Below are 19,161 nucleotides of genomic sequence, written 5' to 3'. Positions count from 1 at the left end.
TCAAAGGAAAAAAATCTACCAAGATGAACTCTCAATTCTGAACCAACCAAGTAGAAACAAAAAGAACTATACAAGGAATCAACCAAACCAGGAGCTGGTTCTTTGAGAAAATCAACAAGATAGATAAACCCTTAGCCAGACTAACTTGAGGACACAGAGACAGTATCCAAATTAATTAAAATCAGTAATGAAAAAGGAGACACAACAACGAAATATATCTTAAAATGATTATTCTGTTTGTTGAATATTAACAGTTGAAAATATTAAAATCATGTTCTACAAACATCATGGAAAAAAATAGAATCGATATGTCAGTCTGACCCCAAAGCCCCACTATGCTCTGAGACATGTACAAAGCGGGCAGTGGCTTAGCCGGGGTAGGAGGCAGGAAAGTAGGTTCAAGGCTGAACAGTGGCCATTACAAATACCCTTCATCCAGAACTCTGAGCAACATCCACAAGAGACAGCAGAAAAAACAGGAGAAAATGGAAGACTATTGCACAAATCTAGTTAATCCTAGTCACCTTGAACCAAGAGCATGCCACAAGGGTTGGTGAAGGAAGCTGAATGGGGGGGGACTCCAGAGGACAGGGGCCCATGGCCTCACAGAGAGGGAAACCTCAGAAATCCCAGGTGTTTGGCTTATCTGCATGTAGGTGGAGATGATTTTTTTACCCTCTTGTGATGTGCACGTGGATAATCCACATTCTTGGTAGAACTGTTTCTCTTCCAGACTGAGCAACCGGAAGAGAAGAATGCTGGAGAACAAGCCATCTGGGAACAAACTGGCTTTTCTAGAGGTCCCACTGAAGTGGGGAGCAGGGGTTGCTGTCCTAGCAGGCCATATGGTAGGGGCTCTGTGACCTCCGGGGAAACAAAAATCAATGTAAGACTTCTAAATAGGACTTTAAAAACAATCCAAGGGTTAAAGCTTCTCTCTTCTGTTTCTGGCTTTCACTCTCAGAGCTGTTTGTCCTTCCTCCCTCTGTTCCTTTCCCCATCCGCCTTGTTTATGAACGACAACACTGCAGAGAACAGCTGTATTTAGGATGAACTATGGAATAGACTGTTCCCCCTAATCCTGTAGTTACACAAAATCAAACACAGGCAAAACATTTGGAAACATCAGAGATCAGAATTGTTCTGCTGAAGTCAGGATGTCAGGGGCCACAGCACAGCCCCGGCTCTCCGGATTACCTGCACAACTCAGTTCTCCAGACTTTATTTTGCTAATGGTTATTGCTTGCCAGCATTTTCCCATCCAATTACTCTTTTATGGATGTGTTATGAAGTTTCTGAAACAGGGACACATTTGATTTATGCAGTGGTTCGTAACATCAGCCTTTGACTCAATTATGAGTCAGAATTTCATATGGGAATGTTTAAGACAAATTTTTCCTGTCAATTAGTTTTTGAAAACAGAGAAAATTCAAAATCCTGAGTCCTAAGAGATTCACAGTAAACTATGAGAGTGTGTTTTAGCAGCTGCAATATGTAGCTCCTCTCCTTTGGTTATTACCAATCCCCTACCTCCCCCTCACAAAAAAAAAAAAAAAAAATCTTGGTTTTATTAAAATGTTTCAGTAATATGCTGTTGTCTGGTTTTTCCCCAAATTAAATTACAACCTGATGGACTTGTCCTATTAAAAATTTTCAAAGCCCTGACAAAATTCAATAATAGTGGAAATAATAAAATATACCAACCCAGATAGAATAATGAAGCAGAAAGGAAGCAAAATACCCAGAATGCCACAGGCTGCTGCTTCTCTGCACCCACATTCCAGTGACTCATAGTCCGATTCTGCAACAATGTTTGTGTCTTCAAGGACTCGGGGCTAATTTGCTTTTGGTTCCTTTCTGTTTTCTTAGAATTTATGGCTCACATGTTACTACAATGAAGCAGTTTCTGGATTCTGCCTTTGCTGGTTAAGGTCGCCATTAGTTAGCCTTATTTTCAATGAAGACTCTTAAACATGTGGGGATGTAATTGTCCCCACCTCATTAATTTCCTAACGAGTAGAGTATTACTCCTAACATATTGAGATGTCCAGACGGCTTTTTATTTGTTTAGGAATTGTGGATTAGACCTTGTAGCCACTCATTTCCCAGTCAGACTTCCAGAGTGTGAGAACCTGGGGAGAGAGCCCTTCCCCCACCCCACCTCCCTTCCAGGCCATTAGCGGTGTCAGGTTGTGCAGCCTGCACCTTTTAGAGCTGGAGGGAAACCTAGAGGTTTGAAGAACTGTTTGGTGCTCTGAGATCTCAGGTCTGACTCTGATGTTCCTCGGGGCATCACTGAACATGTGATCTTTAGTTCCTGGAACCCTTCATCTAACGAACTTTCTAAATAATCCCTCATCTACTGATAGAACAAACATCTTACTCAATAAATAGGTAGGTTTATAAGACAGAAACAAATATCATTTCAAAACTTTTGATCCAAATTTCCCAACACATTTTTTAGCACTTCAAGATTTTAGTCTAAACGTGATCATATACTTTTCCATAGGCACATAACATATAATCCTAGAAGCTAAGTCTATTTTACATTTATGAGCCAAGTCCAGCATACAACCAGGGAGCCAAGCCTGTGCCCTCATAACTTCCAGGCTAATGGGAAATGACATTCAGATCAATAACACTGCTAAGAATCTCTGCAGTCTCAATGTTTAAGAGCTCATTTTCAAAACATAGGTATAAGCAATAGCCCACAGTGCCCTTCCACTGAAGGTTCAGACGTGGTTGTTGACTGTGGTGGTATGAATATGTGTGGTCCCCATAGACTCATGTGTTTGAATGCTTGGCCGATGGAGAGTGGTACTATTAGGAGGCATGGCCTTGTTGGGGAGTAGGTGTGGCCAAGTTCCAGGACAGACAGGGCTACACAAAGAAACCCTGACTCAGAAAATAAAAATAAAAACCAACCAACCAACCAAACAAACAAACAAACAAAAAGAATTGCTGTTGTCGGGCGTGGTAGCGCATGCCTTTAATCCCAGCACTCGGGAGGCAGAGGCAGGCAGATTTCTGAGTTCAAGGCCAGCCTGGTCTCCAAAGTGAGTTCCAGGACAGCCAGAGCTACACAGAGAAACCCTGTCTCGAAAATCAAAAAAAAAAAAAAAAAGAATTGCTGTGGTCATGGTGTCTCTTCACAGCAATAAAACCTTAACTAAGTCAAGAATATACAAAGTGTTCATGTGTTTTTGGAAAGATCTGTTCATTTCATCTACAGCTTGAACCTTCTTTAAAAAAATATTTTTGCCGGGTGTGGTGGCGCACACCTTTAATCCCAGCACTCGGGAGGCAGAGGCAGGCGGATTTCTGAGTTCGAGGCCAGCCTGGTCTACATTGTGAGTTCCAGGACAGCCAGGGTTATCCAGAGAAACCCTGCCTCAAAAAACAAAAAACAAAAAAAACAAACAAACAAAAATTTAATATAGGATTCTCTGTAGGCTGGAATACATACTAAAGGAAGTCTTTATCCATTTTCTTATTTCTGACTACAGACAAGTACATCCATTCTCATGTTATCACTATCAGCCCAGTTCTCTGGCTACCACTAAAAGACTTATCATATGCGAGACACTCTTCATCATTACCACATATATTATGGGATAGATATTCTTACCTCTCTGCTTATATAATCATTTTAATTTATTGTGAAACTAATATTCAGGAACATGAGTAACATACCCAAGACCACAGTCTAAAACAGACCAGGCAGGTACTCAAAGTTCTATCTGCCATGGAACGCAAATACATGTGAATTTGTGAACGCAGTCTTTAAACCTTCTAATGCTTTTCTGTTCCTTTTCACCATAGGATGGTGTCTCCCATTTGAGGCATTATATTCCCACTAGATCCAACCTGTGAGTCAAGACCATCAGAAAACCCTATGTCAGAATATCTAATTTCTTCTTGTTGTTCCTTTGCACACAACTACCTAAGAAGTTGCAACCACCAGCAAACAAAAATGAGCAATAAACAACAAACCACCCTGCCTCTCAGGGCCCTAGCGCTTATATTCCCACTGAAGAGTTCCCATAATTCCAACTGTCGCACAATCACAGAAACTATCTGCCACTGGCAAAATTACGCCCCTGCTAGAGCACAAGGCAAATCATAACCAGCTGTTGTAGACAATCCGAAGCAGCCCCATATACTATACCTTGGATTAAAATGGAAACATACTCATAATATTTTTATGTTTTTTAAAGAAACCAAAATTCTCACTACAAGCTGTGGGACACCTGACTCGCCAGCAAGAAAGACACCACAATAGGATCCTTCTGTACACGTTTATTGGGAGAGCATTGACTGTGTAGGCGAAAGACTCCGAGCCCTGGGTCTCTCACTCTTATATACTATCAGTTCCCATCCACGCACAGCAGGCCACGCCACCTCACCAGGCACGCAGCTTCAGCTAATCAGGGCAGCAGGGGCATATCTCCACCAAAATGGCTTCGCCAGTAACCTGGTACACCTGCACAGCTCTCACGATGTTTGTGGTTTATATGAGGAAGTCAGGTGCAAGTCATACGACTTAGCTGCAGTCCCTGGCGCCTTCTTGGGACTGCTGCCACATCTGCTCCTCACAACAAGCAAATTCTCTCCAACTGCATCTTCCTTTCCTATCTTAAATTTAGAGTCATGCCCATGCCTGAGCCTCTGTACAATCCATTGAGTCAATCTTTAGATTGTAGCATCCAGTTATCCAAGGTTAACTGAATAATATTAAATACTATAATATTCAATGCAATTGAGTAGTATCTATTAAATAAGCAATCTATTCCGAGTATATTTCTAGGCCTGTTATGGGGGCCAGCAACTACCTTCCAATACTAAGCTAAGACTTAGCCATGAGTTTAAAAACAAACAAACAGTTAATAGACAGCTTTTAGGTATATCTATCTTCTCATAGAACTGCTATGTAATTCTATTGCTTGGTTTCTTAGCCCTTCTGATTTCGTGATATATAGAATTCCTATTTGGTTTATATTTTGCTCTATTTTCTAAACCTGGTATTTTCTGAAGGGTGATTTGCAAGCTGTCTACATCAGAGCCAGCCAGTATAATTCTTTAAGAAAATGAAGATTCCTAGACCCACTAAAGACAGGGAAGCTCTGCCTAGAGGGAATGGCATCTGGGAGTCATGTCTTTAGCAAATACCTAGAGAATTGGGTCAGCAGCAAACGGTGTTAGGACTTGGTTCCATTACACTGATTGTATGATACTCATTAGGACACCACAGTCCTCGACACATATGACAGTTTACTGAACACATTGCCTTTGTGAAACATACACAACATGGGCTTACATTCTGTTCTAGTTTATTTTCTGTTGTTATGATGAGATGTCCGGACAAAAAAAACAGCCTAAGGGAGAAGAAAATCATAGTGGCAAGAGCTCGAAGCAGTTGCTCAAGAACAAAGAAAAAATACACACATCCCTATTGCTCATTCACTGCTTAGTACTCAGCCAGCTTTCTCTACTCATGTAATTCAAGGCCCAGCCAAGGGAATGATGCCACCCACAGTGGGCTTGGTCTTCCTACATCAATTAATAAGGTTAACACACACACACAGACACACACACACACACAGACACACACACAGACACACACACACACACAGACACATGTACGCACACCAGCACACTTCCAATTTAAACTCTTTACTTGAGAAAACAGTTTAGTATGTGTTTTTGTTTGGCTTTCAGTCCCCCTTCCTTTTAATGATCTCAACTGAATCATAGAGAATTTGAGGTCAGGATCAATGGGCCCTGATAAACTTCTTTATAGATAGGTTTAACGCAGAGAAGTCTGTCTCTTCTAGATATGCAAAGCATCTAGCTAGGTATTGGTTTAACCAGGTGCAAATTTAAAAAAAAAATACAGCTTTTAAATGTAATAATTGGAGCTATTACAAATTACGTTGTTAAGTATATTAGTCTTTTGCTTTTGAAATGTGTCTTGAATTGATTTATAATTCTGTATTTATTTGCTGGATTTGCTAAATCAAGTAGTGATATTTTTCAAAGTACAACCTACAGACTGTCTATTAGAACCAGCTGGTTGGGTTCTTTGAGAAAAATGAAGATTCCCACCAAATGTCATGGTACACACTTGTAATCCCAGCACTCAAGTGGACACCACAGAAGATTGTTAATTTAAGCCCAAACTAAACTATATAGCAAGACCTTGTCTTGGAAAACCAAACCTCAAACAGAAAAAGAAGGACGGGGCGGGGGGAGGGGTGGCCCTACTGGATCTCATAAACCAATCATTATGTTTGTGTGGGAGGATAACAGACCTTAGGAGCTTAATTTAAAGATTTATTATTTTAATTTATTTGCATGAGTTTTGTTTTGTTTTGTTTTTTGTTTGTTTGCTTGTTTTTGTTTTGCCTTGGTGCATATCTTTTGCTTTGTGTGTGTGCCTGGTGCCCATAGAGGCCAGAAGACAGTGCTAGGTCCACTGTCACTGGGTTGATATTGGTTATGAGTCACCATGTAAGTGCTAATAACTGAACGCAAGTCCTCTGCAAGAACAGCAAATGCCTTTAACCACTGAGCCATCTCTCCAGACCCCTAGAAGCCCAGTGTGACAACATCTAACCCAAACTACCAAACTCAGAGCTTAGCTCTGGTCCCTGAATTCTTAGAAAAAGAGTCTAGTGCCTATTTCATAGCCATCGTGATTGATGAGCCAATGTGTATAAAACTGCTTGCTGTCTCATACAAAGGTTCCATTCCATGTACGAAGCAGCCACTTCTTACATTAGCTCTTAAGTGACTTGTTTTTGGAAAATTCAGAATTTAGTTGTGATGTTTTCTGGCAGGGAGGGTTCACTGCAGTCAGTCAGAAAAGGGGGTGCAGGTACACCCATGCAAGTGTTCACATGTTCTCAATGTCATGAGGCGAGTTTCCTTCTAGAACAGGGGCTCTCGACCTGTAGGTTGAGACCACCTTTTGGACATGGCATGTCAGACATCCTGCATATCAGATATTTACCTTACAGTTCATAACAGTAGTAAAACTACAGTTATGAAGTAGCAACAAAATTTATGGTTGGGGGTCACCACGACATGAGGAACTGCATTAAAGGGTTGCAGTATTAGGAAGGCTGATTTGGATGGAGAATTTTCCTTCCTCCTCTGGTGGTGTGATGATTGCTAAGCTAGTGGGAAAGATTGGCACAGAGCAGCGATGATGTCGTCACTCTGGGTGGTTTGAACAGAGGCTGGCTTCCCCAGACTGTGACCAGCCATCCCCAGCTGTCTATGCAGTCAGATGTTCCTGTGCCTAGAAATTCCTGGGAAATTTGTGTTTTCTGAACAGAGTCTCATGTTTGCTTTACTTACCCATGAGACTCGTAATCAAGATCTCCTGCTATGCCATGTGCACGTCCAAATGCATAGCTCTTTTCCAGCAGGTTCACTCTCGTGCGTGCCCCTGGCTAGCTCACAAGCACTGGAGACAAACAGCACCTGGCTTGGGATACAATGACCTCATTCTCCTGGACAGAGAAAAGACCTGGTCTGCCAAGTAGCCAATCTGACTTTTAAAATGTCATGGTTCTTGTCTTCAACACAACCATGAAAGCTTGATCTACTTCAGAGCTCACATGGTACCCTGGAATATTCCAAAGCAATGGGAAGTATAAATAATTTCACAAAGCCATCCTTCCTAGACAAGAGCGTCCATCAACTGCACCACAGACAACAGTGGTGGCACTGTGCACCGTGCATTTTGCAAATGCTTCTGCGTGTTATTTCATTTGGTTCTCACAGTGAGTCAGAGAAGTGGTATCCCGTATCATAGAAGGCACTGGGGCACATAAAGAAGTTGAAGCTTGTCATGGTCAGAAGAGCAATTTACCCAGTATGTCTGTTGGACTCCAGAGCCTTTCTTTCAACCACATCAATGGACCAGGGTACTTTTGTGATAATAAAATAATGTTACATTGACATTTACTCAGCACTAGCTGTATAGTAAACAAGTTGGAGACATTTTACAGGTAGTATTTCACTCAACCGGGTATCCAGTGTGCTATGATTTGGCAGGTTGAAATAGGGTTAAGGAATTTGCCCAAGGGTCATAGGTAGGAACTGGAAGACTCACATCCTGAGCCACCTCAGGGGTTGCGATGTCCTAAGAGCTGTAAGTCCGAAGTAAGAGTTAGAGCTTACTAGACTGCTGGAGTTCAAGGTGAGTGGGGAAGCTGGGGTGAGGGAATGGGAGGAATTCTGCAGCCACGTCACAGAGCAAAGCCATTTTCTTAAAGCATTCCCTACTGTGTATGCTGGAGGAGCAGGGCTCCAACCCTGAAGGACACTGTGAGGCTGAGGCTGGAGGGGGTACAAGGTTAACCGCACCAAGGACCAGAACAATCAGCAAAGGGTCAAATGTACAGCCAGATAGACACAACAAAGACTACGTGACAAAGAGCAGATCCAGGTCAAGGGAGACGACAGGCTCCAAAGCAAGAGGACTTCACTGAGGCTGGCAGTAACTGTGGGGAGACAGCCACGGGCTAGATCTTGAGACTTTGGTGTGTAGAATGAGACACCATAAGCAATGTGGAAACAAGATGGTAGGAAGGCCTGTGGAATGGTAGGGGAAGCACAAGTCCTTCCATAACCCTCCTCAGACTCCAGATCTAAGTTAGCCAATCATGATGGGCCTGATTTCTGAGCTCTTCCCCTTAGGGATAGGGAAGTCAGTGGTCTCCAGCACAGGGCTAACTAACATGTCCTTTTGCCTTCAGCTCCCCCTGCTTTGACAAAGCGCAGCCAGCCACTGAGTGCACTGAAGGCTTCTGTCGCAAGAGCGCCTTGACTCTGCTTATTGCCTTCAATAAAACATGTCTCGCTCTGTTCTCTCTCCCGGTCCATATCCCTGGACACCCACACAATCATCCATATGTAAACAAAGAGGCTCCGAAGCCACCAGGAGTCCTGCAAGGCAGAGGGAGATGAGAATGAGCTGCGGCCTCCCTGCGGTGAACCAGAGGCTGGAAATCTTTCATAATCTCCACTTGGTTTTGTGACTGTGAAAGGCACAAGTGTTCACCATGGAAAAATACATGAACACGTCCAGAAAACAACTATTATCCAGCAGAGATAAGCAAATATGACATCTAGTTGAGCGTGCCTTGATGTGTGGCGTTACATCGCATGCAGCTTCCTTGCCTGGTGTTTCCCCTTGGCACAGACTGCATGCGTATTCACTATGAGCATCTTAGTGACTGTATACTTGCCTTCAGACTAGGCTGCCTGTTTAACACTCTGCCCCCTCCGTTTCTTCCGTACACCCTTGGAAATTCAAGATGTTGGTTCTGAGACCCAAACGGCTCTGCTAACTTAAGTTTGAGGAAAAGTAAATCTGGGTTTGGCTTGAGCTTGGCCACTCATTCCCCAAGCAGCTGTGGCCGGTCACTTTTCCCTGTGTGTCATGTCCCACATCTGCCATGTTACACTGTCCAGGTTAAAGCAGATCAATATGGCAACGGAGAAAGTCCCACCGGCTAAGCCGAGGCCCCAAACTGCCGAGCCCAGCCCAGTGTGGGAAGAACTGGTCATTCCTTTTGAATGACAGTGAATGACAGGCACCCCCCCACACCTCGTGGCAGCCATTGTGCAAAGCACAATACTTGCTTTTTTTTTTTTTAAAAGCTGACTTCTCCCAATATAGTAAGAATTCTTATAATTTTCATGTGGTGAGAAAAAAAGTTAAGTGACGGGGAGATTGCAGCCTGCCTACACACACACATACACACACACACACACACCACTAAGGAAAGCTCTCTTCCCCATACGACTGGGCTTTGGAGCCATACCAGCAAGAGAGCACATGGCCCGCTGCCTTTCAACACTAATCAAGTTGTCCATTTCAGAAGCCAACGGCAGTGTGTCCGTGAGGGAAATCTGTTCAGTATTCAAATCAAGGCAAGGAAGGAAAGCAGATGTGAGACATGTGGAAGAAAACTCTCTGTGGAAGGAGGAAGTCAGGATCCCATCTGGAAAGGAAACCGAGGTCTCCAGCTCAGCCAGACCCGGTCCTTGCTCTCCTGCTTGACTAATTTAATCATAAAAACACCTGGCTCTGAGCACCCCAGCACACCCAGAGAGATGGTATTTTGAGTCTTGGTAACCGACACACAGATCTATTCAGATCTATTTTTGTGGCTGTAGACACATCCTTTTACAACCCTTCCCCATGCAGTCTCTGCTGTGGGTCCCTCCCTCCCACCCCCACACAACTGAGAGCTCAAGCAGAGGCCTCAGAATAGAGACCGATCCCTTCCCTCCCTCCCTCGGGATGACTCACAGACTACACAGAGCGAGGAGAGACAGGAAGGCTGATCTCCAGCTACTCTCTCACCTTCCCAGTCTCGCAGAGCAGAGTCGAGAGCCTGCAGCTCAGCTCCCGTTAGGTCCACAACTATCTCTTTCACATCCAAGAGATGCTCAAGCATTTGGGAGGAGGAAGAAGTTGGGGACAAGATGGTGAGCGATGTGAGCCTGTCAGGACAATGTTTTCTAGTTCAACTGGCTAGTGGGCACTTGAACAATGGTTAGTCCAATTCAGAAGTGTTATATTGTTAAATACCTTTCAACTTTCAAATATTTTGTATAGAAATATAGATGCACACATTTATATGTTATATACATATGCACATATATGCATACACATATACTGTACACATACATATGCATATACAGTAATATTTTTAATTGTTGTCAAAATTACAGTATGTTGGGTATATCATGTAAAATATGGGTGTCAGCAGCTGAGGCACCAGGGGTCTGAGATCTTGGGCGGGAGGCTCTCTACTCCTCTGCAAGGCGCTGGCCCAGCTTCTGTGGGTCAAGCCCAGAGTGTTTAGATTTGGAGAAGCAAAAGGAGAAAGAGAGGGGAAGGCTGGGAGAGAGGAGTTTAGGTACATAGATTTGAAGTTTCTGGAAAGAACTGGTACTTGGTGACTAAGGCAGAATATTTGCTTGGCTAGAGAGGCTCAGTAGAACCTGCAGCTGTAGCTTGGGCTTTGGAAGACAAGAGTATATATATATCCTTCAAGAATGTAACCATGGCTGGAGACTTCGAGAGGAAACCTCTTCAAAGAGAAGTTTTCCACCCTCCGTATGTACCTGCTATCACCTGGGCTCATAGGTATGCTCTTTAATTCACTCCGGAATAAAGTGTGTGCTTATCACACTTAACAAAACTAGCCAGAGGCTTGTGTGTATCACCAGCCCTCGTGGGGACTCCGTAGGGCAGAAGCAAGAGATGTGGGGGTCACACTGCTAATTCTCTTTTCTTAATCTATGCCCTATGACACAAGTCACCCTAACATCCAGCTTAATTAAAACTAGAAAGTGGGGCTGGAGAGATGGCTCAGTGGGTAAGAGCACTGACAGCTCTTCCGAAGGTCCTGAGTTCAAATCCCAGCAACCACATGGTGGCTCACAACCATCTGTAATGAGATCTGATGCTCTCTTCTGGGGTGTCTGAAGACAGCTACTGTGTACTTACATATAATAATAAATAAATTTAAAAAAACTAGAAAGTGGTCAAGTGTAGTGGTATACACCTGTGACCCCAGCATATGGGAGGCTGAAGCAGGAGGGTTGCTGCAAGTTTGAGGCCAACTTGGGCTACATAGCAATACTCTCTCAGAAGGAAAGGGGAAAGTAGAGAGGGTAGAAAGAATGGAAGAAAGGAAGGGGAGGGGAAGGAGAGAAAAGCAAGAGGAAGATGGTGAAGAAAAGAGAAGGAGAAAGGAAAAGAAAAGAAAACAGAATCACAGAAGATGGGCTTGAGTCACATGATCTCCGAGCTTCTTTGGCTGCAACAGATGACAAAAAACCCCTGTGATGCAGAGGAGATGAAAGGTACCTAGGCCTCTCTACAAAATACTGGCCCTGGCACAGAGGTGTGCCTCCTCCTCTGTCCCCTGGAACTGACCACAGCACAGCATTTGCCTGTTAAGGCCTTAGCAGGATCTGTATCTGCAGAGATACAGGCATCTCTACCCTGGGCCAAAAGCCAGTCTTCTTCCTCCAGGATCAGGTGCCTTGAAAAGACATGGGATTTCCTTCTCAGGGATAATGGGGACCTCTGAGCAGCAGCCTTTCTTACTCTTTGAAGGGAGAGGGGTACATGTAGCCTCTCCAGAAAGACATGGGCCTGCTACTACTCAGTCAGCAAGCTGAGACAAACTGCACTTTCACTGGCCTCCTGTGAGATGGTGAAGATGGAACTCTGACAGGCTGGACCTTTCTTGCTACAGTTAAAGGGATGGGGAAGGAAGCTGAAAGGTGAAAGGATTTTTAAGGTTCTTGCCTGCTAGCTGAGGCATCTGATGAGCTTGGAGAATTCAAACCTGTATATAGACAACTCCAAGCAAATCCACAGATAAAGGCAGAACTTGAAAGATCCAGAGCTGAGAAAGAGATCATATGAATCCCGTCCACAGACCGTCAGCTGTCAGACTCTTGGGGCTTAGAAATTGCCTTAGAAACCACTCATGGCTATGGGGTGCATAGCCTGCCTCATGGTAGAAATAGGGAGTCAATATTTAATGAGTGCTGAGTTTCAGGCTACAAGGTGAGAAGTTACAGAACACAACTATGCAGTCCTGAGACTATTTTAATGGTTCTCAACTATGCATTTAAAATGGCTGTGCTGGGCTGGAGAAATGGCTCAGCAGTTAAGAGCACTGACTCCTCTTCCGAAGGTCCTGAGTTCAAATCCCTGCAACCACATGGTGGCTCTCAAACATCCATAAAAAGATCTGACTTCCTCTTCTGGAGTATCTGATGACAGCTACAGTGTACTTACATATAACAAATAAATAAATAAATAAATAAATAAATCTTTAAAATAAATGGCTGTACTGGCACATCTCATATTATATGTATCTTTACAATTTAAAAAATAATTTTAATTGTTTTTATTTAGTTTTTATATGCATGAGTATTTGCCCACATGTATATCTGTGTATCACATGCATGCAGTACCTAAGAAAACGAGAAGACACTGTCAGATCCCTTGAAATGAGTATTTGTGCACCACAACCATCTCGAAGGTCAGAAGAGGGAATTGAATCCTCTGGAACTGAAGCTATAGACCACTTAAAACTGCCATATGGGTGCTGGGAATCTAATTGGGGTCCTCTGGAGAAAAACTAATGCTCTTAACTGTTGGGCCATTTTTTCCAGCTTCTAAACAATAAACATTTTAAAAGAAAGTTAAATGGTACCGTAGATGAAGTCCCCAGGAATCAATCTTTGCAGATCCCATTTCATGTGCCCTGTTGTTCCAGTGGTAAGATCATGGTGCCACCAGAGACACATAGGGCAGGCTGGTCCTTGGCCTTCTAACCGGAGAAAGGAAAAAATCACTAAGAGTCTCCAAGATGTTACTCAGGCCTCATCTAGAGCCCCCGTGATGCTGATTCAAGGCACTGGTTCTTCCTGACCTAGGCGATTGCCTAATTTATCTGAGACCATCTTTTGAATTATATACACACAATGGTGCTGGAGAAGAGAGTCAAAAAGCAAAGGAAATTGGTCCCAGGGAAAACCTGACCTGCTTCCTAATTGGTGCCTCTGGTCACTCTGTCCACTTGAGCCCTCATCCAGGGAACCCTCAGGGCTGCTCGCCCCAGCAGGCAGACTCCGTTCAGTGGCCTTTCCCAAGCCTCTATGAAGTGCAATCTCCAATACTTCTGATTCTGTAGAAACACCCGGTGCACTGGGGATCCTTTGTCCATAGATAATGGGAGTGTGGGGTATTAAATAGAGCTAGTTCAAAGGCTGCATGTGCCTTGTATCTGAAGCACCTCATACATTGCCTAGTGGATAGTCGCTTGTAAGGGATGGAGGGGTGGGTTCAGGAGTGGGCAGGGAGAACACAAGGATGGTTGAGTGGATGCTGGAGTCTTCATTTGGATGTAGCAGAAGGAGATCCTGAGACATGTGGGAAGCCACATGTGCCGTTGCAGAGTGGCACAGGCTACTGCTGGCCACCATGCATAAGTTTGGGCAAAACGACCAATGCTTACTTATGCAGTAAAGTTTTTCGCCAAAACACTGCCTGGCCCGGGCATGATAATGAGGCTCTGCAAAGTACTAAGAGAGTTAACCAATCAGATGTGAGACATGCAAATGAGGTATGATAATGAGGTACTGAGAGAATAACCAATCAGATGTGAGACATGCAAATGAGGTATGTTAATNACTGAGAGAATAACCAATCAGATGTGAGACATGCAAATGAGGTATGTTAATGAGGTACTGTGAGATACTGAGAGAGAGTAGCCAATCAGATGAGGAACATGCAAATGAGGCATAGTGCATAACCAATCCGGGTGTGAGACATGCCTCTTCTAGGCCTATATAAGCAGCACCAGTTCTGGGCTCAGGGTCTCTTCGCCTCTACAATCAAGCTCTCCCAATAAACGTGTGCAGAAGGATCCTGTTGCAGCATCGTTCTTGCTGGTCGAGTCGGATGCGCGTAAGAGAGACAGGACTTGTGTAACTCAAGGTGACTCTCATGGGAGAGGACAGTGAGCTAGGTAGGAAAAGGAAAAAGAGGAATCTAGAAAAGGATGTGATACCAAACTGGGTGACACTCATCTATTTGGACGATACCATGAAATGTGGCTTAGGACCAGTGAGACTCAGTGGGTTAAAACACTTGGTGCCAAGCTTGACAACTTGAGTTTGATCCTTGGGACCCACATAGGAGAGAGAACTGACTCACGCATTTTACCCTCTGATCTCCATACGTACACCATGGCACTTGTGTGTATATGTGTGCACATGCACTATTACATACACAAACATACACACACGCACACATGAAAATATTTTTAAATGCTAGTTTGACTTTAATGTGCATTAGAGGTGTTTCACCCAAGGTACAGAGAAAGCTGGGCCTTTAACCTGCACATCTCCCTCAGTACCCACTGAAGGCAACAGACAGCACTTTGAGATGAGAGAAAGACCTGGATCAGGCGGAGTCAGGAATAGTACATACTAAGGAGGGAGCCAGGGCTGGGGTGTCTCCGGCTCAGCAGCCTCAGTGTCACACTCACAGCCCTTTCCCTGCAATGGGCAGGGCCCCTTCCTGTAAAAGCACCCAGCCACTCAGTCTTAACTGAGCACTTCCAGGAATCCCCGCCCTTTCTCCCTGCTCTCCTCCCAGTTCCCTAAGGGCATCAAAAGATTCATGAGCCACTGTGAACAGGGAGGACCATTTTGCCCTGCTGCCAACTTAGTAAGAGTGACCAACCCATTCCTCAGCACCCTAGAAACACCACCCAGTAGTGATGAGATGTCAGAGTAGAGCCCAGTTCACTCTGTGCCACCACGATGAGAAGCTCATTGTAGCAGCCCTGCTCCTGTTAGTTTAATGGAGTGATTATACATTATACATGAAAACAGAACTGACCTCGGTGAGTGTAAAAGACTGAGCCATGGCTGGTTGTGCCTGTAAGGAGCACTCGGTACCTCTTCCTGACTGGCAGGCCTGCCTGTGCCTTCCCAAAACAAGGGACTAAGAAACTAGTCCATTGAGGTATGCTCAAGTTTAAGGGAAAATGTTAGGAAACCCACTGAACTTCTAAGGCCATATTTCTTATATGGCCATGTCAATAATAAATACAGTAGGTATTTCTCCTCTGGATTGCTGTCTGTCTCGAAGTTGGTGAACAATCACGTAAAGAACAATAGAATTCTTGTCCTAATAAAACTTTAGCAGGGCTCTTCTCCTAGTCTTTACAACCATCAGAATTCAAGAGACTATCCAACGTACCGCCCTAAAAATGGCTCCAGTTTCTCCCCAAGTGAGATACCATACACACTTCCCCGGGTACTCACCATGTTCCTGAGTATACTAAAGGCTTCCTAAAGCCTGTCAGTTATAGATAAGCTAGCAAAACTCTTGCCAACTTTGTTTAATAAGTATTTAGCTTATTTGACTTTGAACTCATTCAGTCAAAGAGGAGAGTCAGCAGACGGTGCCTCTGCCTCCTGGAAAGGCCTCTCACTGGGCCTTTGGGCTTCCCACACTTGGCTTGCAGGGTTCCCCGAGAAGACAAGGCTTTGACCAGCTTCTGGTTGAGCTGTTTCTCATCTGAGGTGAGCAATCTCGAGGGATGAGGTAGTGTTTCCCCCCAGGACCCAGGGCATGCTCATTGTATAGAGGTGTCTTCCCCAAACAAACCCACTATGTACACTTCAGCCCGGGTATTCGGGAGACATGGGAAACCAGATCACATCCCCATGTGATTTGCCATGTGGTGACTTCAGAGCCAGGAGCCACATGCCTTCAGCTTGCCTCTACTAACTAGCCTGCTTACTAGTTTATTATTCACAAGCAAGAAAAGCATTCTGGCCGGGTGTGGTGGCACATGCCTTTAATCCCAGCTCTTGGGAGGCAAAGGCAGGCAGATTTCTGAGTTCCAGGACAGCCTCGTCTACAAAGTGAGTTCCAGGACAGCCAGGACTACACAGAGAAACCCTGCCCCGAAAAAAAAAAAAAATACAAATTCTCTACCTGAAAAACTCCATCTGTCCTGCAGATAAAATACAAACTCTTCTGTATTCCAAGAGTCCCCTTCCCCGTGCCTAAGCCCCTACAGCTCCTTATCCTTATCCCTGTTCAACTGGCTGCCAGGCTGAACTCTACACAACTGGCTACCAGGCTGAAGTCTACACGGTGTGCCTCTTGCTAGATCTGCAGATGATACCTGTGGACAGAGATCGCATTACATTCATCTTTCATGCCCAATATAACACCTGATACATACCACGCACTTAGATGTCTTTGAATGAACCAGCGTCATGGAGTATTTACAATACCCATGAATACAATAATAGAATGGGTGAATCTGGGTTTGACTGTGGAAAACAAAATCCACTTTGGTTGTTTTATGTAGGAAGGGTCTTGGGTAGAGAACTGGGCACTGACAAAATTCACTGGACAGCCTGGGAAAGAAGGCTGTAGTTTCTGGAAAGCTGCATAGAAGGTAACACTCCTTCCACGGCAGCCCAGAGACCACTGCATGAGGAAGCCGTGGATCCAGCAGGATCCTGCAGGATCACTCTGCCTGGAAGCATGCAGCTCAACAGCCAGAAAATGAAAGCCCAAACTCCGAGGTCTAGTGCCTCATGCTAGAGGCAAACCAGTCACCTCCAGAATGGTGCTCAAGAGCAAAAGGTTCAGAAGTGTAGCGTCTGTCTCATCCCCCTACCAGTCTGACTGGTGAACACTTGATGGGCACCAAGCCTTAAGGAGTCAGTGACAGATGCAGAGGCTAAGGAGAAATTTCCAGCTTATCACTCTCTACGGTGCAATAAGGAACACAAAGAGGAGTCAGGATGCCTCTGAGAGAAACTATTATTAAAACAGCCACCTAAGGGCTTGTTGCCATGCTTCGGTGATAGCCACAAAATGTCCCATTGAATTAATTGTTCCATCACACTGACAAATGAATCCTACTATGTCACCAAGAGAGAGCTAGGAGACAAGGCTGAAGCCTCCCCACCCTGTCCATTCAGATGTCTGTGCTGTGGAAAGAATGCGGGGGCGGTGAGGTTCCCACAGTGTTGCTCAGAGTCTTTGACAGCATCTCCTCCCAAGGATGGGATGGACCGAACTAGAAAGTAAGAATTGTCGGGTACCAGGCTGTGGGTCTTTCTTGACAGTTTTCACTCCATATCCTTCCTTCCCCTGGGGCAATGTATCGTTTGGAGAATATGTCAGTGCAAAAAACACCAGGCATGGTTCAGCAAAGAGGCCTGCTCCTCCATAACACAGCATCAAAGGTCAACAGCCCCAGGCACCTTGTAGAGAAAGTTGCAGTACCACAGAGCCATAGCCAGGCAGCCTTTCTTCGCTTTTTTATTCTGCAATAAATGCTGTGATAGGCTCCAGGGCATTCCTGCACCTGATCCTCCACTTTTTCTTAGAACCTCAACACTCAAGTGCTGGGAGCCACAGATGCTCACGGCTCCCAGCTGAGTCCTTGTCTGGGAACTGTCCTGCTCTGAGATCATGCTCCTGTCAGAGACAATGCAGCTAGCCCACACCTGATGAGTAACCGATGCTAGTCTTTTGTCTCAAAGTGGGGCGACCCAAAAGAGCCACACCAAAGCCAGGCCTTCCCTGGGACTCAGCAAATGCAGGGCGCTTCAGCTCTCCCTCTGTCCTTCATCCCTGCTCTTGTCACTCCAAACAGATGTCACATGTGGATCTCTATTGGAAAGTCTGTGGACCTGGAGACACCCCCCCCCTTTCAATTACAGTGAGGCCAAGGGGGTCATCAGGAAGATAGCAGACAACACCCAGGTTAAACATCCATGTCAAGATACTCTTTTTTTATCACTCCTTAGGATGAATGCAAATGTATGATTGGTGGCTTAAAATTCTAATTTGATTGATATTATTAAACATACAACCATCTTGAAGGTGTACAGATAGGCTTAAACACTGTGGACTTCCCAATAATGTTTTGGGTATTTGAGATGCCTCCGCTGAGATTAAAAAAAAAAAAAAAAATCAGTCATGCCACTCAATACCAGTAGAGCTGAAATAAAATTCATTGTGTGTTTAGTCGCCTATTGCCAAATCTTGGGGTTTAAGGGTCCTTCCAATCCTCAGGAAGAAAAGCATAGGTTTTGTCAGCTCCCTATGGTCTGTACTGAGAAAGGCTAAGATGCTCTTATGTTTAAGCACTGAATTATTTCATGTTTCTCCAACCTTCATTTCTTGGGGTTTAGGGGAGACAGTTAAACCTGTTTCTATCTTATGTGCAGCATCTTCCTGGAGAAAACTCGACTTAGTTACTAGGAGCTGAGCTTCACAATACCTGCCCCACTCTGACTGCCAACCACACACATTTCACAGTTTCACTGCATTCATGCCCTGCCAAGTAGCTTTAAGCAGTAATATCTTAATGCTCCTCCTGCCACCTCCAAGGATACAAGGTCTGTTAGTAATGACAAAGGACAGATTACACTGGTCAGAGGCCCAGCAGTCCTTGTTAAACCAAACGTGATAAGCTATTGGCAAGGAAGGAAGGAAGGAAGGAAGGAAGGAAGGAAGGAAGGAAGGAAGGAAGGAAGGAAGGAGAAGGAGCAGAGAGAAGG

At 44.5% G+C, this 19,161-nt stretch overlaps 1 long non-coding RNA gene across 1 annotated transcript in view; it reads right to left on the bottom strand.

The window, feature by feature from the left end:
• LOC115029099 overlaps nucleotides 1-13,347 on the bottom strand; it is a 22,781-nt gene extending 9,434 nt beyond the window's left edge. The window contains exon 1 of the long non-coding RNA XR_003834678.1: nucleotides 13,266-13,347. This is a non-coding gene — a long non-coding RNA (uncharacterized LOC115029099). The remainder of the gene's footprint in view (nucleotides 1-13,265) is intronic.
• Between the last annotated feature and the right edge of the window lie 5,814 nt (nucleotides 13,348-19,161).

Source organism: Mus caroli, chromosome 13 (assembly GCF_900094665.2).
Source record: "Mus caroli chromosome 13, CAROLI_EIJ_v1.1, whole genome shotgun sequence".
Taxonomy (NCBI): domain Eukaryota; kingdom Metazoa; phylum Chordata; class Mammalia; order Rodentia; family Muridae; genus Mus; species Mus caroli.
This window is presented reverse-complemented; position numbering and strand designations above follow the sequence as displayed.